This window comes from Ambystoma mexicanum, chromosome 6p (assembly GCF_040938575.1).
Source record: "Ambystoma mexicanum isolate Mex_15411 chromosome 6p, UKY_AmexF1_1, whole genome shotgun sequence".
NCBI lineage: Eukaryota > Metazoa > Chordata > Amphibia > Caudata > Ambystomatidae > Ambystoma > Ambystoma mexicanum.
In genome coordinates, this window is record NC_090935.1 from 51,360,685 (window position 1) to 51,384,460 (window position 23,776).

General features: G+C 51.4%; 1 protein-coding gene across 2 annotated transcripts in view; it reads right to left on the reverse strand.

Annotated features, from left to right (window-relative positions):
• The window catches only part of TLN1 (talin 1), a 1,223,782-nt gene that overhangs the window by 723,470 nt on the left and 476,536 nt on the right, over positions 1-23,776 (reverse strand). The gene's annotated exons all lie outside the window — the stretch shown is intronic.

Below are 23,776 nucleotides of genomic sequence, written 5' to 3' on the forward strand. Positions count from 1 at the left end.
CAACATCCCTAAGCCAAACATGCGCTATGCCTCCTTCAGATTAGCCTGGTCTGTTCTATACTATATTTTCAGCACCATCCTACTGCTCAATTGTTTTATCAGCATCTACCTGCAGTTCTATAACCTTGCCGGAACAGGACTGTTAGGGAAAATTCTCATTTCTGTGCCGATTCCCTTCAACCTTGGAGACCCCCAGCTCTTTTGCAGGGCGTAGGGCTTGTGATTTTTTTTTAACTGAGTGAGTGGGGCCTTTTCTCACTCCCTCATGTATTTTTCCTGACTAGTATTTTTGGGTTTTACTGTTTTATGGAGTCTGAAAAACTCCATAGGCATCTGCTTTTTTGCATGGTAACACTGCGCCTTAGGTGCAGTGCCACTAAGAAGTCCCAATTAATGTTTAATTACATTTTCCTGGGTGAACTACAGTTCACAAGAATAGTAAGATGATCCTGGTCTTACTTACCTTTTTCTTTGTGAGACCAGCACACACCAGCCTATAGAGTCACTTCTCATGTGACATTTTTTGTTACATTAACATACTTTAATTGGCTGAGGGCAGTGGTTTCCTTTTTACTAGTAGTGTGCATTTTTACCGCAGGCTGAGCACTCAGCTGCAGTACAGCACCCATGAGTGACCATTTTCCCAGTCTTTTTTCACCATTTTCGGTTTGTTAGTTCCTTCTTGGATTTTACTCCGGTAGTTGAAACAGGTTTGAGTCCTTTGTGCGTTCTGCCTTTGATGGGCTTCCGACCTGAAGCCCACCCAGGCTCCAGTGTCTCTGGAAAGGCAGGAAGTGAGGGAGGGTCCCGAAACGTTCCTGCCTTTTGTCTCTTGGTGTGCCTGAATGAAACCAGTCCCAATTGGCCGGCTGGCTGTCCTGAATGTACAACCACCCTGCTGTGTTATTGACAGCATAGGCTGTGAATGAATGGGAAATTGCAGAAAAAGTGAAGTTTTTGGGACTAGAGTCAGAGTCGACCACTGGAGAGGAACATCCGAATCAGAAGAGGTGAAGAGACGCCAGCAGCACCCTCCTGGACCATGAAGTGCCGGGTGAAGCACTGAAGCTGAAGAGACGCCAGCAGCACCCTCCTGGACCATGAAGTGCCTGGTGAAGCACTGAAGCTGTGCTGAATCCGTTTTCAAATCAAATGGAATAACCCGAACGGGACGACTTCCTCCCTTAGGCTGGTGGGACCAACTAGCCTCAAGGCAAGCTTTCATTTGGCGCAACCCCCGACTTGCTCTGACTCACCAAAGCTGCAGAAGCCAAATGCCAGGGGTCCTGTGACCCATGGCATCACATTGCAGAGTGCGAATCTGTCCAAATCTTCATGGGCATCTAGGGGACCCTACAGAAGCAGGAAATCTTGAACCAGAGTCCCCTCATCAGAGTCCAGGACAGAGAGAGCAAGCCACTTCCAACCAGAGCTTTTCGTTCTTCATTTGTGCTGAGAAAAAGGCGCCAAAACACTGAAGTGCCACAGAAGTGCCACTGAAACAAAGGAAAGCCATTGCTGGGGAGTCTATCTCTCAAGGGTACTGCACCAGGAGCCTGCCAGACATACTCCCTTTTGGCCCCAAGGCCCAGGAACAAGGTTCTGCCAAGCCGTAGCAAGGAGCAATCCAGCGGTAAAAGTTTTTCTTCAAATCACTGGTACTATGGGTATTGGGGTATTCACCTTTTAGCCATAAATTGCACTTCCTGCCTTGGAAAGTACTTTTGTTACACTTTGGAGTTCATCCCAACTCACCTGCACTGGCCAACAGCGTGTGCTCTCTACAAAGTAGCTCACTTGAGTTAGTGATTTCTTCTGAACTTACTAACTTTGTCAAGACTTTAAGAGGAAATGCATCAGAACTATTGACTTTGTCGATTAACTTTGGCTGTCCTGGCTCCCTAAAGGCACCCTTCTGAATCCATTGGCTTCAGCAGCAATTGTTCCGTCGTGGGTTTTAATTATTGACACTATTATTGCTGGGCTAAACGTCTATCTGCCTCCCTTTGGCAGATTGCAATAGTTTTACAAACCGCTGAAAGTATTTTCTGAATCTTACTCTAACCTTTCCTTCCTTAAACAACTGAAAAACTGAATTGGTTACCAAAATAAGTCCAATACTGACCTTTAATGAAGTCACTCCATGTGCTGGTACATTTGTTAGCATAGGGAAAGTCTTTACCAACTTTTAATGTCTTTGAAAAAATGAATCCGCTTGTTAAATAATGCTTATTTAAACCTTGTGTATATTATAACTATAACTTAAGTATTTAAGTGTTACTTGGATACATTTACTCACAGATTTCAATTGTACAGCTGTACAGCTCACATTACCCCTCTTAAGATAAGCCTGGCTCCCCAGTCACACAAACAACTTCCCCTAGCAATGGGACCGTTCCCTTGTATCCTACCTATCAGATTAGAGAGCGGGACACACGAGCGGATATCAAAACATCAGGTGTGCAGCCCGTTGAAATTAACGCCTTAACCTAGCAACGCGGCTTACCTTTCTGCCATATAACGCAAGTTACTGGAAACCAGAGCACACTTTTCCTAAACTCTTGCCGTGGTACGTTACATCTCATTTACTCCTTACTCATGGTGATTCCTAAAACAGCCGCAGGGCCAACCCCTTCTAACAACCACTCTTTTGGCAGATCGCACTAGGTCATCATTGTTTTCAAGCATTTCCATTCACGGCGAGTTATAATCACAGCGGCTTGCAGCGCTTTTTTCAGATAATACATCATGTAAGTGCAATTACTTGGCTACATATCCCTTCTCAATTCATGAACTATCTTGGCCTCCTTTGAGTGGCTATTTCCACTCTTATTCATTGATGTGCCCTGTCCACAGATGGATGACCCCAGTAATATAGCAAGTTTGTCTGTAAGAGAATTCTGACACCGTATGCGAGGACTCCACACACAACCCTATGAGTTGAGAGGAAGCAGGAATCTCTTTTCAAACCAGGCTTTTGACTTATGTACCATACTGACAAACTGACCAGAGAACCTCCTCAATTTTATTTTTAGCTCGACACAGGGGCTCCCTGAGATCCTTTCCATTTGTTAAGACTTTATCACTAGATTACCTTGGAACACCATTGCCCAAAAGTGATTTACCAAGCTTTGAGTACTATCATTTAACACTGTAGATGATTGATACAAATCAAGAGCCTTACAGATTATCATTTTTCTTTGCAGTTATATGAACCCCTGATGAAGCACATCTTTGCTCGAAACACATTGGGCATCTGATTAAAAGAAGAATTGGTGAAAACCACAATACCTCGCTGAAAACATGGTTATGTATATGGAGATATGATCATGTATTATCAATTGGTTATGCATTGAAACTTTCTTACTTGATACCTACCTTATGATATATTTAACTACAAATGAACCAATCAATATCCTTTTCTTGAATATTTGGCTGTCTCCAGCTATTGAGTGTGCAGGGGACAGTAGTTCCCCCCCCATGGTAGGAACTTGATCTACATGCTTTGCGCAGCCATACTACCAACTTGTGTAGTAAAGGCTTATATTAAAAGGTGAATTATCTAACACCAAGCGATAAGTCTTGTGTAGTCCCACAACAGTTGGACTGCAATCATTCTTACCTAACAAGGACACCGAGGTTGGGAGCTCAAAAGCATCAGCTGGAAACAAAGGAAGATCTCCAAGGTCAAGCATTTAACAGTCATTAACAAGAAGGGTGACCTAGCGTTTGACTACTCATCCGTAGAGGCCCGAACAAGTCCTATTTCACCAACTGCAACTGTGCACCATCAGGAGCACCTCGTGGGTTCGGCAATCAGTTTATGTATACCTCAGATTTCAAAGCGACTCCCATATCGCGAGTGCCTAGGCATAGCCCCATAGATTCCCAACGGAAATCTCACGGGCACTGGTGACTGCCGCAAACTCCAGTGATCCTAAACTAGGACATTGCAGTTAGGCTAAACCTGAACGTCCAAGAACACTCCCACCAATAGACTTGGATTTCTTCAAGGTTATCTGTTAGGAAAGATGTTTTTCGCACCTTTCCATCCACCACCTCGTATGGGACCCCCATTTTTTGTGCTCTATTAGAACCCTATCCTAACATTTTGTGTTCAGTAAAGCTTCTGCTCTACTTCCCTTGTCCGTTTTGCTCATTCCTATGGGGAATGAGACTAGTCCCCCAAGAATGTCTGTACTGAGCGTGTCTCTTGGAATGCTTGAATTTTTACAAATGGCCACATCACCTTACAGTGAAGTGCAATAAGGATGGTTTTTACCCGATGGCTTTGTGGTTACTTTGACAATGTGCCCAAGACTATCTGGTGGCAGCGGTATCGTGTTACATCGACAGGAGTTTTTTCGATGGAACTTTCAAGACAAAATTCCATTTAAAAAAACGAATCCAAATATAGGGGGCAGGGGGGTAAGGGGATAAAAAGGGTAGTAGGCAGTTGGGTTATGTATACAAAAATAGGGAAGAGGGCTTGCGGGTGGCGGGGAGGAATCGCTGTTTTGTTCTCCCCCGTTTCCCTCCCTTGCCTTGCTGCGCTCTGAAACACTTTTGTACGACGGCGATAGAAATAAAATATCAAATATCAAAATCCCCCAAATAAAAAGATGGAGTTTTACAGAGGTATTTATTACTGTAAAAAAGCCATAGAAAAAACTGTCGGCAAACTACATAGAACGGGTGGCAGCTGTGTGATTACCATTTGTGATATTTTCCTTGTGTAGTTTTGCATTTACCGCAAATGGCTGCTAAATGTGGGGGGTTGGCTGCGTGCTACAAGATTTCAGCTTGTTCTTTGGCCATCTTCCAGACCTCACAGACCAAGCAATGCCTTATATGGAAACCCTTTTCTTAGGGAAAGCTGCTGCTTTTGCGAGCAAGGTGGTTGTGTGCTAGAGCGTGCAGTGACTTACTGGCCCCAGTCCACATCCTTGGCGCCCAAACATCTGTTTCTGGTCAGATGCAATGACCAGTGGTCGTCCACGATTGGGGCAAGCCTGAGCATTTTAAATGTTGCAGATCCTTGCATCTTGGCTAAAAGGAGGGCTGTTGCAACTGTTCAGCAGATCATTGTTGGAAGCAAGACTTCATAGGGCTGAGCTTCATAGATTACGAGAGAACTACCTCGGAAGCCGACCAGCATCAACTCCAGTGATTGGCCTTGTGAAGCCTGCTCCTCTGATCTCAAAACCCTTGTTGGTGCTTTCAACACTAGACCAGTGGGAACAACTGGTGTCGCCCCCTGCTCAAGGATCTGTGCCTTCATGCATGTCCCTGGACCAATCAGTGGATAGACCAGCTCTACTGGGCTAACTAGCTGCAGCAGACGTAAAGAGCAGAGCCTTGGAAATTTGCAGATCTTCAGCTTGTGCCACAAGTCGCCTGTCCCCGCAATTTCGGCCATCCCACCACAAGGGAAGCCTTGCCAGGGCTGCCTCTGTTCAACACTGTACAATACTGTTGCACTATGAGCGTGCTGACCTTGGTTGGAGGATCTCGTCTTCTTGTCCCAAAGGTGCCCCATGGCCATCTCCCATAAATGTTGTCCTTTCTCTTAGTTTGGGTCTTCAACTGGAAGCCGTCCAGAACCGATTCCTGGGCACCATAACGGACCAAAACTAAAATCCAGGAAAACAAAGCATCCTTCTGTCTAGACAACCCCCTGGGTGGGAATGGGAACAAGAATAGAATAAAAATATGAGAACAAGGTTGGGAACATACACAAGTCGAATTCTGTACATCCAAATTCAGGGGGGTAAGTCTACATGTCTGTTGCTTTCTCTCCCCCCCACACCCACCCTCTTTTAAAGGGTGCCATAGGTGCACATTCCTTATCACCTTCCTCCACAAAAACTCCCTCTGGCCTGGCCTCTGAGCATCAAACCTGGGCTAAAATCATTTCCTAGGTCTTACATGGTGAATAGGATAGTGTGGGGTACTTAACTTTTAAAAACTTTCCAAAGCACCACCACTGCTCACTATCATTTTTTAATACAGTACCTGCTGCGGCTGTATATTTGAATGTGACACTATTGGGCACAAGGCTCCATACCATTTTAGGGTTGTACTTCATACGATTGAGGGAAGCTGTACTTGTGTTTATTGCAACTCTTAACTTATTTATTTTGCATCCGACTACGAGGATTCCCCAGCGAGGTGGAGGACAGGGACTCCCTTGGCACCCGAAGGCCCTACACGGCGGGTCCGGGGCCCGGTGACCCCCTCGGCCCACGTGGACAGTGCAGATCTGCCCCCCCCCCGGGGACTTCGATCGCAGGCAGGCGCGGCCCTGAGGAGTGACGTGGCGGCTGAGCCGCGGGGAGCCCGGGACCCCTGGAGGGCGATGTTAGGGGCCGCAGAGCACCAGCGGAACAAGCTGGCCTCCACCCCTCCCCCCCCGGACACGGAAACTGGGCCACAGGCCCTTGGAATTACCCGGGAGTGAGGCCTGCAGAGGGTGGGGCGTGTGCCCGCCCGGAGGTGGTCCCCCCACCCCCCTACTTTCTGGAGAACAAGGTTCGGCCGGGTTGCCGGGCCCCTGCGGGTCGGGTGCGGGAGTTGTGGCACCTTTCCCCCCCCCTGTCTGGTTGGACGCCCCGCCCCCCCCTTCTTGGAGACACAGAGCCAGCGCACCTCGACATGGGGGATACCCGGGTGTGAGGCCCCCGCCTGCCGCTGGTGGGGCGTGTGCCCGCCCGGGGGTGGACCCCCCCCCCATCTTCATATCTAGTGTCCACTGGCTGGGGGTAAGAGCCTCGGACCCTCTCCCCCCCGCCCAACGAGAAAAACCCGCCTGGCCTGGCCACAGGGGCCCTCCAGGCGCCATCACCCCCTCTCAGGGAGACCAGAGGATGCCCAAATCTGGTACGACGAGCTTGACCAGGGTGTGAGGCCCCCGCCGGCGGACAGGCGGGGCATGTGCCCGCCCCCCCCGGACTACAACGCTCCCCAGGGGGCATCAGTGAAGATCCCAACTGGGCGAGGGGTGACCGGACCGCGCCTCCCGCTCTTCAGCACACTCACACAAACCCCCCCCCCCACGAGACGGCCCGTGTGGGCGGCCAAGGACTGTGCCGGAGGGGACCCCGAACCCCGGCTTGGGATAACGGAGCATAGGCCTGCAGAGCACAGGGAAGCGTCAGATGAGCTGGAGGGAAGCTCTACAGGGATACCGCTTCCAGGACACCGCAGGGGGCACGAGCCTCAAGAGGACCATGGCCCATTCGGAGGGTGCAGCCCCTTCCTTGGCTGCAATGGAAAGGGGCTTTGCCTCGATTTTAAAGGAAATCAGGGACATGCGGTCCGACATAGCCCAGAAATTTGAGAAAATGGACCAAAGGGTGGGCAAGGTCGAGGACAGACTGTTGCAGGTCAAGACCAACCAATCGTCATCAGCAGCCCAGGACGTACAAACATACATGAGGCTGGCGGCCCTGGAGAAGAGGGACGAGTAAAGGGCTCGGCAGATGGACGATTTCGAGAACAGGGAGAGGAGAAACCACCTCAGAATTTTTGGCGTGCCCGAGACAGAAGGGGAAACGGAGAGGGACATCACCCGAGTGGTGCGCAAGATCATCACCCTCTTGTTCGCAGAAGAGATGACAACTGAACCCACCTTCGACAGGGTACACAGAGCGGGGGGCAGGGCGGGAGCCCCCGATCGATTTTGGTCCGGTTCCACTACTACACGGAGAAAATGAAAGTGCTGGAGGGGGCCAGAAAGGCCAGAGAAATCACCTACAATAACGCCCAGGTCTCCATATACCAGGACCTCTCGGCCTACACGCTGACTAAGCGTAGAATGTGCCGCCCCCTCACGCAACTGCTCAAGGAAAAGGGTATACGCTACAGATGGGGCTACCCGTTCTCCCTAACTTTTGAATACATGGGCCAACGCTCGACCCTGATCACGGAAGACATAAGGGGGGCTATTCAGGAGTACACAGTGGACTTGAATCCCAGGAGGGGCCAAACGGGGCCGGAGCATGGCAGACCATATGGCCCTGGCCCGTCCGGTGAAAGAAGAAAGCGCACCGGCGCGAGGAAATACAGGAAAATGAATACTCCTTCCCCAGCAAAGGACGGAGAACGGAATGACTCGGAGGACTGAAAACGGGGACGACCAATCGGGTCCTTGACAGATGGGCGCAGATCGTGAGATTTCACTACTTACATCGTCCCACTGAACAGCAAGTATGATGGGTTCACACACGGGATGCAGCCGAGGGGGGGTTCTGGGGGGCTCAAGGGGATGAGCTTCTTACGTGGATTTCCTGGCCGAGGTGGGCAGGCTGGTGGTTCGGCCAAAAGCCAGTGATGGCGGAACTAATTGGCTGGACGCCGGGGTGGGGGGTGGGGGGTGGGGGCGGGGTACACAAAAGTTGGGGTTGTTCAGTTAGGGTTTGGGGAAGGGGGGGCCGTTGGGGATTCGTTCTAGGCCCACCCGAGGGGTGGGGGAGGGGGGCGCAGGGGAACAAAAAACTATCCATTGGGAGCATGCAGGGAAGAGCTATGGGAAGAAGTTGACCGTGAGAGGAAATTCTAGATCATGGTAGATAGTCTGCCCGCCCTGGGGGTGGGCTCCCTTAACGTACAAGGCTTAAACACCCCTACAAAGAGATCCCTGGTTTGCAGGGAATTTAGACGGGCAAACCTCGATTTTCTCTTCGTGCAAGAGACTCACTGGCCACGGGGGAAGGCGCCCAAGATGCGGGGAGGAGGGATCAGGGAGGTCTTCAGTGCTTCCCACAAATGCAAAAAGAGGGTGGTCGCCATCTTCGTAGCGAGGAATGTGGGTTTCGAGAACGAGGCCACGCTGAAAGACCCAGGGGGCCGCCATCTGCTAGTGCGAGGATCCCTGCAGGGTGCCCCACTCACCCTTGCCGTTATCTACGGCCCCAACGAGGGCCAAGCGCAATTCTGGGAGGAGGTGAGCGATAAACTGAAGCATTTCATCCAGGGCATGGTAGTGGTGGGGGGGGGGGGGGGGGGAGACTTCAACATGGTCCTGGACCCTGTCCGAGATAGGAAACGTGCAGGACCCCAGCCCTCCAGAGCGGCAGACGAGATCATGGCTCGTAACTTCCAAAGGGTCAACTCACAACTGGGCCTGATGGACACGGTCCCGACCCCCAGAACGGACGCCCCCCTCTTTCACATATTACTCAGCGGTCCACACGTCTTTTTCCAGGATAGACTACATTCTGGCGGACGAGATCCTGCACCCATTCATTTCGGGCCACAGGGTTGATCCTGTCCCCTGGTCCGACCATGATCTGGTCCGCATCACTACAGCGAGGGGAGGGCTAAGCGATCGCAGGGGGAGGTGGAAGTGAAACGACTCCCTGTTGAAAGACGAGGTCCTAGCCCAGGAGGTTCTCGAGGCCATCACGGATTTCTTTGAAATCAACGACAATAGGAGGTAGGTTCGCATACCTTATGGGACGCCTTCAAGGCTACCCTTTGGGGAGTCCTGATCAAAATGGGAGCCCAGAAAAAAAGGGAAAGGGAGACCCAGGAAAATGTTTTGAGGGTGAAGATTGCCCAACTCCAACCAGGGGGCCCTCCCACGGCCCCCTTGGACCGTGCTCAGGTGGCCGCCCTGGCCGACTACAGGCTCCAGCTGAGGGATCTCCTCCTCCACAAGACGGAGAGAAGTCTCCAACTGGTCAAACAAAAGTATTACGAAAAGGTGGACAGGGCAGTCAGGATCCTGGCTTGGAAACTGAGGGAGGTTCAGAGAAGTAAATTGGTGAAGGCAGTGAAGAACGAGGCGGGTGTGGTGGGCCACGATATGCCCCACATTGGTGAGGCCTTCCGCCGATACTATGAGAAGTTATACTCTTCGGAATATAATGGGGGTGAGGCAGAGATTGAGGGGTTCCTAAACACTTTACAGATCCCGGCCCCGTCCAGAGAGATGGCGGAGGGGTTGGAGGGTCCGGTGACCGAGGACGAGGTGGAACGGGCGATACGAGGTATGAAAGTGGGCACTTCCCCGGGGGAGGACGGTTATTCGGTCTACTTCTATAAGAGGTTCCGCTCGACCCTTTCCCCCCACTTGGTGAAGGTGTTCAACGCGGTGCTGGAGGGGGGGGCGACCTCCCGGACTCCATGATGGAGGTAATCATAGTGGTTCTCCCCAAGGAGGGCAGGGACCCCGCGGAGTGTTCCTCTTACCGCCCAATTTCTTTGTTGAATATTGACATAAAAATCCTGGCCAATGTGATAGGGGGGTGGGTGGAGGGGATCCTGCCGAAACTGGTCCATGGTGACCAGGTGAGGTTCATCAGGGGAAGACAGGGCCCAGATAACATCCGTAAAACTATTGATCTGCTCCACTATGCCCAGGTGTCTGACCTAGACGGAAGCGTCCTGTCCCTCAATTCGGAAAAGGCGTTTGACAGGGTGGAGTGGAGATTCATGGAACTCACCCTCCGGAAAATGGGCTTTGGGACACACATTAGAGAATGGGTGGCAGCGTTATACAGGGTCCCAAGGGCTAGGGTTCAAATGAACGGCAAGTTGTCAGAACCATTTCCCCTCTCGCGGGGAACAAGGCAGGGTTGTCCATTGTCCCCTTTGATCTACATCCTCTCCATGGAACCCCTGGCCATTGCGGTCAGAGCTCACCCGGACATAAGGGGGATAAGGTGAGGCGAAGTGGAATTCAAACTCTCCCTGTCCGTGGACGATATCCTGGCCTATCTGGTGGACCTAGTGTCCTCGCTTCCCCCCCTCCTGTCCCTGATGGCAGCCTTTGGGCGCCTCTAGGGCCTTAAGATTAATGCTTCTAAATCAGACCTGCTGTCATGATGCCCGCTCCCGGGGAGCCGGTTCAAGCCCTGCGTCCCCGAAAACGGACATCCAGTCCCCAAGGAAGGACCCAGCAACCCCATATAGGGGCCCTTTGGACAGTGTCCTGGCGCCTATGGCGCCAGGCTCATTATGGATGTGTTTGGGTGCACTTACATGATGCAGACCATGCTGCAGGATCCCGGCCTCCTTGAGGCCTGAAAGGAACTACTTTACCTGTGGGACTAATTTACCATCCGGGCGTGGTCGGGGAAGGATACATACCTGGAACTTCTTCCAAGGCTATTTAAACCCCACCCGAACAGCCACACGTGCTTCGCGTTGTTCTGCATCTAGCAGCTGGACGCTCACCGTGTCTGCTCCTGCATCCTGACTTCTGCCACGCCTGCCAGCATCCTGGATCACCTGCAAAGGAAGAGAAGAAGAGAACAGAAGAAGGAAAAGTCCTTACCTGCTAAATCCGCATCCTGGAGACATCTCGCCGACAATCCTGAAAAGGAAGACTTATTTAAAAGCTCATCGCGTCGATCGCTGCAGCGCCGCATTCCACTCACCTTTACTGGGCGCCTCCATGTTCAGCAGCGATCATCCAGATTCGCAGTCACGCCCCAGCGCCTAGGGAGAAAGACCAGAACAAAAGGTGAGAGAGAGAAGGGAATAAGGAAAGCTAAATCTCCATGTTAAGACTTACCCGTTGATTCATTCCCTCTTCATTTCGGGTCCGCGCCGCATCCTGGCATTTCCGGACCCCGGCCCCTAAGGGGAAAAAGAGACATCAGCGTTAATGAGGGAATGAAAAGACATTACCAAAAAACGCTCATTAAAGACTTACCTGATTTCTACAAGGATTTCACCTCTCATCTCGGGTCGGTGCCTGTTCCCTGGCATTCCGTACCCCGGCCCCTATGGGGAAAAAAGACTAGCATTAGTACATTAATGCATGGACACAAGGGGAACCTCTTATCAAAAAACTTACCTGGAAGCCAAGCAAGTTTGGTTCTCACCAATCCGAAAATCCAGTGAAGTAACTGGATACCAACGCGCCCCTGCATCAGAAGCAGAATGGAGAGCTCGTCCTTCCAGACCCTAAGGTGAGACGCTACGAGAAATCACAGAAGGGTTTCGAGGAGGGTGAGAGGGGAAAGTGGGAGGCCGATTGCATTACACCGCAGACAGTTAATCCCTTATTTTCGCCTACAGAAGGATACTTCTACGAGCCAGACAAGCCAGATTTGGGGGCCCGGTCCAGTCCGTCTTCCGAACCCTGCGCATCACCTTAGAAGAGCTCACAGCAGCGCGAACCAGGCCAGCGCCTCCGTGGGAGTCAGGTGAGCGTCACACCTGCTCCCCATGAGATCCCTGGACCCGGACTTGGACCCGCTGGTCAGCCTGCAAGGGATAACAATAGGGAAGGTCTCCATTCGATACCTGGGAGCCCTTCTCACCCGGGACCTGTCCAACCTCGCCCAGGCCAATTATGATCCCGTTGTGTCAAGGGTCACTGCAGATCTTAGGAGGTGGGGGGCAATAATTCTGTCATGGTACGGTCGGATGACGGCGGTGAAAATGAACATACTCCCGCGCTTGCTATACTGTTCTGATCTTGGTGATCCGCCTTGATGGTCGTGCAGCTATAAACTACCTCCGTCCCCAAGTACCGCTCGAGCAGGTAAAGAATACTGCCCTAGCAATCTTTGAGGCCACAGGTGATGAGTGGCGTCGTCAATCAGATACCCGGAACACCGGAAGGACCCCTGAGTGCTGTAAGGCAAAGGTTAGGATCAGGTATACTATGAACAATAATGGCAGTGCAAGCAAACAAGGAAAAAATGGCAAAGCTTACCCTGGGGATGACAGGACAGGTAGTAAGCCTGAATAGACAACGAGGGAAGACCGACAGCAGGCTGGGATGTACAGCACTTCCTCCAACTCACACCGGTAGCCAGAGCGTGACCAGATAGCAAGTCCATCCAAGGTCCAGGTGGTGAACCCCAAATGACTCAGGAGACAAAACGTGATCGCCAGGAGCGTGGGTAGAAGATCGCCAAAACAGAAGGGTAATCCAGAGCAATTCCAGGGCCAGAAAAAGGGTGGTCAAGAGTTCCAAGGGTCCAGAAGATGCGTCGAAACAAAAAGGGCAATCCAAGACAAGTCCAAGTAACGGTCCGTGGTCGAGATCCAAAGTGTATCAAGAAGAACGAGGGTAATGCCGAACAGGTCTCTGGTGGAAACAGCTGTGAAGCACTGAGTGTTTCCTCTCAGCTCTTTTTGAAGGAAAGGTAGATCACGTGACAGGGCACGTGACCGCATAGGAGCGTCACGTGATGGACGGACGCCATCAGTGATTGGTGTTCATCCGATGTGGACGCCAGCGTCGGCTACAGGCGATCCCGTGACCAGTCACGTGATCGTCTGAGCGAGACGCGATCAGGTTGCCCCGTGCGCGGAAGCTGGAGCCGCCGACGCCGGAGCAGTCGGGAATGTATGAGACGCCATGGCAAGCGCCAGCACGGAAATGGGCGGAAAGAGGTGGTTCTGCCCCCTCGGACATCCCGCCTGCCGTGTCTTCCCCGTTGGTGTGGGTGGTGGGTATGGGAACGAATGGTGCCTGGTGAGTGACGGGAGGAGGGCAGGACCGGGGACGTGACATATACCTCTTTACCGTCCTCCCGACTAAAGTCGCCGACCAAACCTTCAGGGTCCTCCAGAGCGCGGTGCGTGAATTTATATGGCAGGGTAGGACCCCGAGAACCGCAAAGGCCGTCTTGACCTTGCCGAGGGAGGAGGGTGGGTTTGGGCTGCCAGACTTTGAACTCTACTTCCACGCTGCCCAGCTGTGCGTACTTCTGGAACATATGAAAGAGGGGATGGGCACATACTGGTCGTACCTGGAGGACATGGATGCTCACCTGCTTAAGGTTCGGGACCTCCTTTGGGCCCCAAGCAAATTCATCCCGAATAGACTCAAATCTCACCCAACTTTGGGAGTCTTCTGGGCGATCTGGAAGGAAGGCCCTCAGACGGCTCACTTAACGACATGGACGTCACCGATGTCCTCACTCTGGGGTCACCCGCTCAAACTAAGAAGCAGGGGGTTCCGCAACGCACAGTCCTGGTCGGACTCGGTGTTGGAGTGGGCGTTGCAAATATTTAGGGAAGGAGAGTTTCTGCCCTATGAGGATTTTAGAGAGGCCCTGGGGCAGGGGTCCCTCACCATATTTGAATATCTCCGTTTGAAGGGAATCCTATACTACCAATCCTGGGGCCAGAATTTGAAAAGACAGCTGACCCCCTTTGAGAAATTACTGGACACAGCGACCACCAGGAAGGGGGCGGTCTCAGGGATGTATAGAATACTGAACACTTAACCTGGGGGAAAGGAGGAGATTCCGCACTTTTTGGAATGACTTGGCGGGGGAGGAGATCTCTGAAGACGTCTGGGCAAGGATATTTAAAATAGCCTTCCATGGGAACCTATTCACAGCGGACATGGAACACAACCTCAAGATCCTTCAGGGTGGGCATAGAGACCCCGCAAAGTTGTCGAAGATGTTTACGGGAGTATCCCCCGCATGCCCGAGGGGTTGCGACCAGGTTGGTACAAGAGGGCACCTGTGGTGGCACTGCCCGAAAGCACAGGCGTATTGGGTGGAGGTTAGAGGCTGGATCGCTGAAGTCTCGGAGGAACTACTCCCTCTAAACCCTCTAACAATGCTACTGGGCCTCCCCCCTGAGGACGCGGACATAGCCAGATACCCAAGAATGTGGGAAACAATGCTGAGGGTGGGGAGGGTGGCCCTGGCCCAGAAATGGAAGAGCCCGGAGACCCCCTCAAAGGAGGACTGGCTAAAAAAGGTTAAAAACATGTTCCTGATGGATAAACTCAGGGCAATGATGAACAATGGTCTGGGCACATTCCAAGCCAACTGGTACGGGGTACAGCAGACATGGGGATGGGACGTTCACTGATCCACAGGGTAGAGTCATGGAAGGAACGGGCGCCCACGCCCCGGCGGACATTACACAGCCACATATGCAGTCAACGCTCAGGCTCTTTCTCAAGCTCTGGATACATTGAGCCTTCTACGCGTCTCCTTAAAAGAAGTAGGCGTAAAGGGGACTAAGTTCGTTTGGGGGGGTGGGTCCGCGGGGGGAGTGGGTGGAGGGGGGGGGGGGGATCGGGTCACTGGGCCTGTTACAAGTATAATTTTTCTGCTGAAAATGTTTCATGCCTGTTTGTTCTATTATGTAAATGCTAATAAAACAAAGTTTAAAAAAAAAAAAAGTTAGTTAGTCTTGGGACTGGTTGTTCGCACCAGCCAAAAGGGAAGGAGTCCTCTTTGGAGCTCCTCTGTTGCACAGAAAACTGGGTCAGGACAGCAGTGGTCGCTTCATGGTGTTGTAAAGGGTATGCAGGCATCTCTGGTGCCCTTTGGTTGCGTCAGCTTCCGGTGGTCTACTTCTTTTTCACTCCAGAAGCCAAACCTTCTATACAGTTCCAGCACACACTCCTCTGCAATCAGCATTTTACAGAAAGGGGAGTTTCACTGTCGAATCAGGACAGCCAGACGCCCTCTGAGAGCTGGTCCTATTCAGGCACTCTGGCAGACAAAGGACAGGAAAGACTCCTCCCCCACTTCCTGCCTGCCCAGACACTCTGGAGCTTAGGCAGCGACACCCAAGGGGTCCCGCCAAAGGCAAAACACACACACTCGCCGTCTCCTAGGACAGTAGAAGGGCTGACAAAGAACCACCATGCTAGTAATGGTAAAAAAAAAAAAGACACCACCAGGTTTGCACTTGGGTGACCCTATTGTGCACGACCAGGGCTATGAACATAGCCTGCGGTAGAAAATTCACACAATTGTTGTTAGAACACGTCCACTGCCAACTGCCATAACTAGGTGGTCTATGTTATTGTTATTTTGCATATATAGCGCCTTATATACCATTGGTATGGACTGAAAAGTCACAGGAGTATAGAGAAAGGGGATACTAGGCATCACCTTAGCCCTCCACATAAGGTGGTGTGTGCCAATGTCAGACTATAAAGTTTTAAGAGAGATACTTAGTCCTTAGGAACTGTAGTTACTCAAGGATAGAAAAAATCTCAAAGGAGAACCCAAAGGGTTCCCAGCAACACTGCCCATAAGGAGCTGTGTGCTGCAAAAGTAAAATGCAGATACCTTCTAAGAGATGGAGGAAAGTAGACTCCATAGGTGAATTAAAACAAAGGAAAGAGTTCCAAAAGATAGCGCCCATACGAATGGTTCCATGTGTTAAAATCGTGGAAAAAATTGCTGTTTACACAAAAAGAAGCAGCAAACAGGTTGTGGTGTTGCCGCCGCAATCCATGTAATGGAAGCGGGGCACACCCCCCCACAACCCCTGGACCCCATTATACCATTTAAGGGGATTAGGGGACACCCCCGGACCACCCGCTCCTCTTAAATGTTATAATGGGGTAAAAATTTACCGGGTCAAACCACAGCATTTTTTCCATGATTTTTTGTACAGACGACTTTTTTGCCACGGTTTTATTACTGCATACCATATGAATGGAAAAGAGTTCCACTCATTCAGGATTAAAGAAAAGGGTCCAGAAGTCCTGCAAAAAGTGCTGAGGGAGGGGACGAAGCAAAACAATGATACATCTCCCTACAAATAGTTAATCTGCAACCATATTCTCTGAATGGTGAATACTTATATATTTATAAGATTTTGTGTGGCAATACTTACCTGTGATTTTTATATTAACCAGGTTACTCACCGTAGTGACCACCTTACTCCTAGTCCATACTCCCCTTTCCTCCATACTTATGGTACAGGACCGGAGCGCTTTGTAAAAGCATCCAAAAATTTCAAATTTGTTTAGTCCTTCCTCTCTTTCGACGCGGGGCCCGGCACACGGCTGTAACCCTGCCCATCTCGGCTCCGCATCGCCCATCAGTCCTTTTCTATCGCCAGGACAGAGACCTTTTAGCAATAACAGAGGAACCTTATTAGAGGGGACGGCGGGCAGGCGTATGGAGGAAAGTGGACTATGAGTAAGGTGGTCACTACAGAGAGTAACCTGGTTATACTCCTACGTTCCGTACCCTTTCCTCCATACTTATGGGAGATTCCCAAGCACTCCTTACAGGAACTATGGGTGGATGGAAAAACCCCTTACTGGAACAGATTCTTCAGCACAGCCTGACCAAACTGAGCATCAGCTCTTGAACTCCGGTCTAAACAATGTTTACAAAAAGCCGATGGGGAGGCCCAAGTAGCTGCCTTTGCAATGGTCTCCCAAGGGACATATTTCTGAAAGGCAACTGCGGCTGTCTTGCCCCGCACCACCTGTGTATGAATACCTTTAGGAGGCTTCAGCCCTAGAACGGTGTAAGACTCTGTAATGCAAGCCGCAATCCATCGGGAGATGGTCTAGAGGCCTGCTTACCTTGTGGATTACCAAAGGTGACTAACGGTTGAGAAGAGCTCCTAAGTTCGGAAGTTCTGTCAAGATAGTATTTAAGAGCTCTTCTAACATCGAGACAGTGAGTGTAGAACCCTTTCCGCCTCTGAAGCGGGGTTCGGGGAAAAAGACCGGCAGGGAAATGGAACTCAGAAACAACCTTCGGCAAGAAAGCAGGGTTTGTCCGTAGGACCATCTTATCCTTGTGAAAAGCCAAGAAGGGATGTTCCACCGACAAAGCTTGGCGCTCACTCACACACCTTGCCGAATTGACACCCACCAAAAAGTACACCTTCCGTGAGAGGTGTTTGAGGTCCACCGTGGCCATTGGTTCGAAAGGCTTATAGCACAACGCCGTTAGGACCACATTTAGATCCCACGCTGGATGCGGACTGCGAATCGGAGGATAAAGGCGTGTCAAGCCTGCAAAATGTCTCTTAACCACTGGATTAGACAGAGTAAGAACATTGGTCCGTAGATAGGTAGGCGGAAACCGCCAAAAGATATGTTCTACATGACAGAACGTGAACTTCCGACTCTGCTAAGTAGGATACAAAGGACAATACTGTATCAATCATGCCCGCCTTGGGTCCAACTGCTTGTTTAAACACCAATGACAGAACCTAAGCCATTTGCTTCTGTACTGGGACCTAGTCGAAGGTTTTCTGGCTGCCTGGATAATGCGCATGTTATCCGCAGACAGGCTAAGATTTTCTAAAGACCTGAACTCAGGCACCATGCCGCCAAGCTCAGCGATTGTGGGGAGGGGTGCCACAGTTGTTCCCCCTGGTGAAGAAGATCGGGGGGGTGGGGGGGGGGTCACTGGTAGCCTGACCGGCAGATACACTGACAGGTGTTGGAGTTCTGAGAACCAAAACCTGGCTGGCCACCACAGGGCTAGGAGCAGAAGAGAACAGACCACTGAGTTCTTCAATTTGCAAATCGTCTGATGAACTAGAGGCAGAGAAGGGAAGGCATAAGACCTCATATGTTGTGCCATGGGATCTCAAGAGCATCCCCCAGACAGGAGGCTCCCAGTCCGTTTCTGGAGGCATACAGAGGCAGCTTCTTGTTTGCCGCCGTAGCGAAGAGGTCCACTTCTGGAGTGCCCCAGCGCAGGAAAATCCATGAGAAGACCTCCGCCTTCAGTTCCCACTCTTAGCTGACTATAGTCCGCCAAATGAGGGCATCTGCTGCGACATTCAGCTGGCCCGGAATGTGTACTGCAAGTAGTCAGACACCATGCTAAACCGCCCACTCCCAAATCTGGATGGACAGCTCCATGAGCGGGGGAGACTTGGTGCCCCCTTGCTTCTTGATGTAAAACATCGATACCACATTGTCCGTGCGAATCCGGACCACCTTGTTGGCTACGATCGGTCTGAACACCTTGAGTGCTAGAAAAATCGCCAGGAGCTCCAGATTTATGTGGAGGAGCTTGTCCTGTGGCGACCAAAGATCAGAGACCTGAAGAAGATCCAAAGTCGCACCCCACCCCAGAAGGGAGGAGTCAGTCGTGATGTTATCGTCAGAGCTGGGTCCTGAAACCCCACCCCCACCGACAGGTTGCTGAGAGACGACCACCAGTCCAGGTCCAGTATCATGGAAGCCTTAGTCCGGATCCACAGCCTGAAGTCAAGAGCTCCAAAGAGCCATCTGAGTCCGCTTCATCTTGAGGCGAGCAAGAGGAAGCGCCAAATCGCACGAGGCCATGAGGCCCAGAAGCCTCTAAAACCACCAGGCCGACATGCTCTCCGAATGCGCAAACACTGGACACGTGGCCAACAGATCCACCATTCTGTGTCTGATCAGGTACACTTTGCAGTCAATCGTATTCTGAAGATTGCAGGCAGCTTTCAGCGGACAAGGGCTGCGCAAGAGCCAGTTGTCCAAATACGGATATACATGGATACCCTGCAGACAAAGATAGGCCGTGATCACCGACATCTTAATAAAGACACGTGGTGCCAAACCTAGGCCAAAAGAAAGCACTCAAAACTGTAAATGTTCCTCTCCCAGATAAACAAAGATATCTCCTGTGTGGACCCCAGATCAGGATATGCATGTAGGCATCCTGAAGATACACCACTCTGAGCCAATTGCCCATCTGCAGGGAAGACAGTATCTGGCCGGGCGTGATCATCTTAAATTTCTCTTGGGGTAGGAAAAGATTGAACTGGGAAAGGTCTAGGATGGTGCGCAGGCCAGCCTGGTTGGGTTTGGCACTGTAAACAGCCGGGAGTAGAAGCCCTCCCCTCGCTCCCCAAGAGGAACGGGTTCCGCTGTCATGATGCCTACCCCCGGGCATCCAGACCAAGTCCATCAACCCCGGAAGCAGGCATGTTACCTGGAGCAAACCCAGCAACCCCTGTTAGGGGCTATCTGGGTACAGTCCTGGCTCCTATGGCACCAGGCTCATATGGGACATCAGTCCTGGTGCCATAGGCGCCAGGCTCATATGTTAAAACTTACCTGATGCAGACCATGCTGCAAGGGATCCAAGCATCCAAGCCCATGTGAGGCTTGAAGGGACTATTTTATTTTAGGGACTATTTTGTTACTCGGTAGTGGCTGTGGAGGAATACTTACTTGGGACTACTTTGAAGGCTATTTAAACAACTCCCGAAGAGCAGCACATGCTTCGCGTTATTCTACATCCAGCAGCGTAACGCTCACCGTGTCTGCAGTCAGCATCCAGCATCCTGCCACGCCCGCCTCGAGTCCAGAGCGCCTAGAAAGAAGGGAAAGAAGAAGAAAGGTGAGAACAAGAACTTTACTGGATTTCTTACCCGATTTCGGATTCAGCGCATCTTCGAACCAGAAAGAGACTTCATTTTAAATGTGTCGCATCGCCAGCAGCAGCGCCGCGCCATACTCACCGTTCCTCGCAGCATCTCTACGATCCGTTGCTGTCTCCATCACCTGGTGGCCGCATTCCAGCGCCTAAGGGGGACAAGAAAACAACAAGGTGAGCCAAGGGAACACACAAGGACAATCTCTTGCCACCATATGCTTAACTGATTTTACCACAGGAGGTATTATCCACCAGCACGCCACATCTTCCTACGCTGCACCTGCAAGAAAAGAGAAAGCAGCGAGTTAAACCTTGGCATCATTTACCGGACAGTGTTACAAAACACAGACTCTTACCTGGACGCCTTCAGCTGCCACAAGATGATCATCTTTTGGGCCTAAGATGCAAAAGAAACAAGGAATTGGACAAGAGTGATTAATCGGACATTTTGAACTCATTACTATATACTTACGGCCTTTCGCCCGGAGGTTTGGAGCCAAGATTTGTCCAGAACTCTTCCAATAACCTCAAGCCAGCGAAGTAACTGGCCATTAATGCACCCCTGCATTCTTCGCAGGATGGAGAGCTCATCATACAAAACTATAAGGGGAATGTCAGAAGTGATAAGCGGGGACACAGTGAGGTGTTAATACTCAAATCCACGGGTGGCTAATTCCCTTTCCCCGTCTTTAGGAGACTACTTCTACGATTCAAGCAGACGAACCTAGGTGACCCAGTCCAGTCAGTCATCTCTGCACTACGCATCACGTTGGTGAAGACCGTGGCTGTCCAGTTCCGCTCCACACCCCTGTGGGAGCCAGGTGAGCGTAACATCCACAGCTCTGAGGTCTTGCAGTTTCTGCACCTCGGCTTTTAGGGAGGGCGATCCAGACTGCTGAAAAGGAGGGTTGAAGGGTGGGGTAGGGGTAAGGGGAAAGCCCGCCCAAGCGACTGACAAGACCCACCTGTCCTCGGTGATGGTCTGCCACGCCTCCCAATGAGATGCAATGCATCCTCCCACTGAGGTCTCGTGCGAGCGAGGAGAACCCTCATTTGGCAGGCTTTGCAATGGTGTTACCACCTGAACCTGAGGAGGAGGCTGAGGAGAGGGAGAAAAACAGTCAGTTGCTGCCTCCGGCGGTTATTACCCAAAGGAGTATACACTCTGCAGGATTTCCAGTCTAGGAAGCTGTAAAGGACCAGAGGGGGGTGTCTGTACTTCCGCTCCCTGTATGGTAGAGGAGAGGCACAGAGGACCCCAGCCAAGATTCTCTATTATTGGTAATGTAGTCAAGCAATCACGGTCCATCTTCTCAGGAAGGTGATGCAGGGTGGTTCTTAAGTACAGTGTAGTCCCCACGCACCCACAAAGGAATTTCTGCACACTATCGGTTAAAATAGTCTTTATATAATTAATATTCAACGTTCTATTCAATATCACGATAACTCACTTTGTGCTCAGAAAATCAACCATGGTAAATATATACAGTTCTAAGTGGTACCACAACGATTATTAGATCACATTAAAGTGCATCAACTATACTGTCGAAATAAATGTCACACGGATCAATTAAGAGGAAACCAGCAGTAGAGAGAGGAAGGAAAGCAAGATGGTTGAACAATTGAAAGATTACTGGTCACTACCGTTAAACACAGCTCTGTGTGGAGATTTCCCCCCCCCAACCTGGGCAACCTGTAGAAGAAAGATACAAGTCCAGTCCATATATTGTTCACACTAGACTTCCCAATAGCTCTGCAACCCCAAAGTACCTGGCATTGTAGCGTTCCTCGTCAGGGAATCAACGGCCCTTCTTGAGTGCCCTCCCTTTAAGGCAGGAGTCACGGGTCGAACGTCCGACGGAGAACAGGATGAGCTACGACAGTGAAGTGGCAGCTTCGTTCCTAGCGGTGCTCGTTGACGGGGAAGCGTAGGGTCTGTTCACCAAAACCAAAGGAGAGAGCTGCACTGCCAGGAATCCCACATGAACTCCAGCGCAGAAAACACGACAGAACACGATAAAAAGCAGTAAAGCACAAGGATACAGAGGCCCTGTCCCTCCGCTGCATTTCCAGCATCACAGAAGCCCCTGAAACCAGAGTAGGGTCGGCTTTGCGACAGCGGTCTCTGGGTCCTAAAAGAGGTTTCAACCAGGACTGACAAGGATTTAGCTGTCTGGGTGCTGTCCTTTGTTTTGGTGATCTCCACATCCGTTGTGGAATGAAAAGCTCCTTACTGTCAAACGGCAGGTCCAACACCTTGTCCTGCACCTCCTTCGAGAACTTGGTGGCATGCAAACACGCCTGTTGAGAGGTGTCAACACCCAGCATAAGGCCCTGTGTTGACGTGATGAGCCGCGGCCTCAAGCAGATCCTGGGCCAAGACTCTGGCATCAGATAAACCCACCTTAAAGTCTTCCAGCTTCTCGACCGGAATGAACTCCACGAACTCTGACAGACCTTTCCACATCTTCATATATGCCCCCGCTAACACCAGTTTCGCATTAGCCTGCCGGAGCTGCAAGGCCGAGTTAGCGAAAATCTTCCTCCCAAGGGAGTCCAGGAGTTTGACCTCTTTCCCCAGAACCTGAGTCGCCGTCGTAGAAGAGGACGCTGCAGGCCTGGACTGCAAAGTGGCCGCGGCCACTACTGTGGAGAAGGGTGGCGGACAAGATGACAGGGCCACCTCTTCCGAAGAATGCAGCCTGTATCGCGTGTCAATTTTCATATTGACGAAAAAGTCCAGTGTGGCTTTTCCCAGGCCCTGCGGACCTCGGCCAAACGTCGTCCTGCAAGAACAGGCCGGTACGCTACGAAGGAGACAAGGTGAACGCCCCCGAAAGCACACCCTCCTGCGGAGCGGGTGCCTTGGGCACTGGAACATCCAATAGGCACATCATGTCCAGTATCCGGTCATGAAAAGCTCTAATAGAGCGGGGCTGGTCTTCGCTGTCCTGCTCGCCTTGCGCCTCATCCGACAGGTCAGGATCCTGCTGAACCATGTCAGGCACTGCCTTGTCCACGGGGGGCAAGGGCGGAAGGGTCGGTGGAGGCACCGTAGGCAACGGCGGCACTGGCAGAACCACTGTTGGAACGGCTGGAGCCGTAGGTGCAGGCGGGCGTATCTCCCTAAAAAGACCCTTGAAATACTCTCTCATTGGGTCGGTACGCATGAGCATCTGAAATTTGCCGAAAAAGGCATCCTCCGGAGATGGTTTTGGAACTGCTGGAGAAGGCCTCTCATGAGGAGGATAACTCCAGGGACGCAGAGGGGAGGGTTGCCACACAGGCCCACCCCCCCCCGAAGTGTCCACAAAAATCAAAGGTGCCAAACCCACAGTCAACAAGACATTGTGCGGAAGGGGCATCCGGGCGTTCCAATCGTAAACTTGACGAAACGGATGCGCACAAGGAATTTTATGTTCACCCGTGGAACCAACTCCTACACCCGAGGCCGATGGCATAGTTGCATGGGAAGCATCCAAAATTACCGACGTGGTCGTGGCGGGAACGGCTACCATTTTGCATCACCTGAGGGGAACTGTGGCACGTGTGGAAGTGAGGCAGGGGTCCCCGTCGGTGGATCAGGGGTCTTAATTTTAGCCTTAACATAAGGAGCCTTGGCCGAGCCGGTACCATGAGGCCTGGAAGGTTTCTGCGACATACCAGTAGCCAAACTAGCCTTCACAGGAAGGACC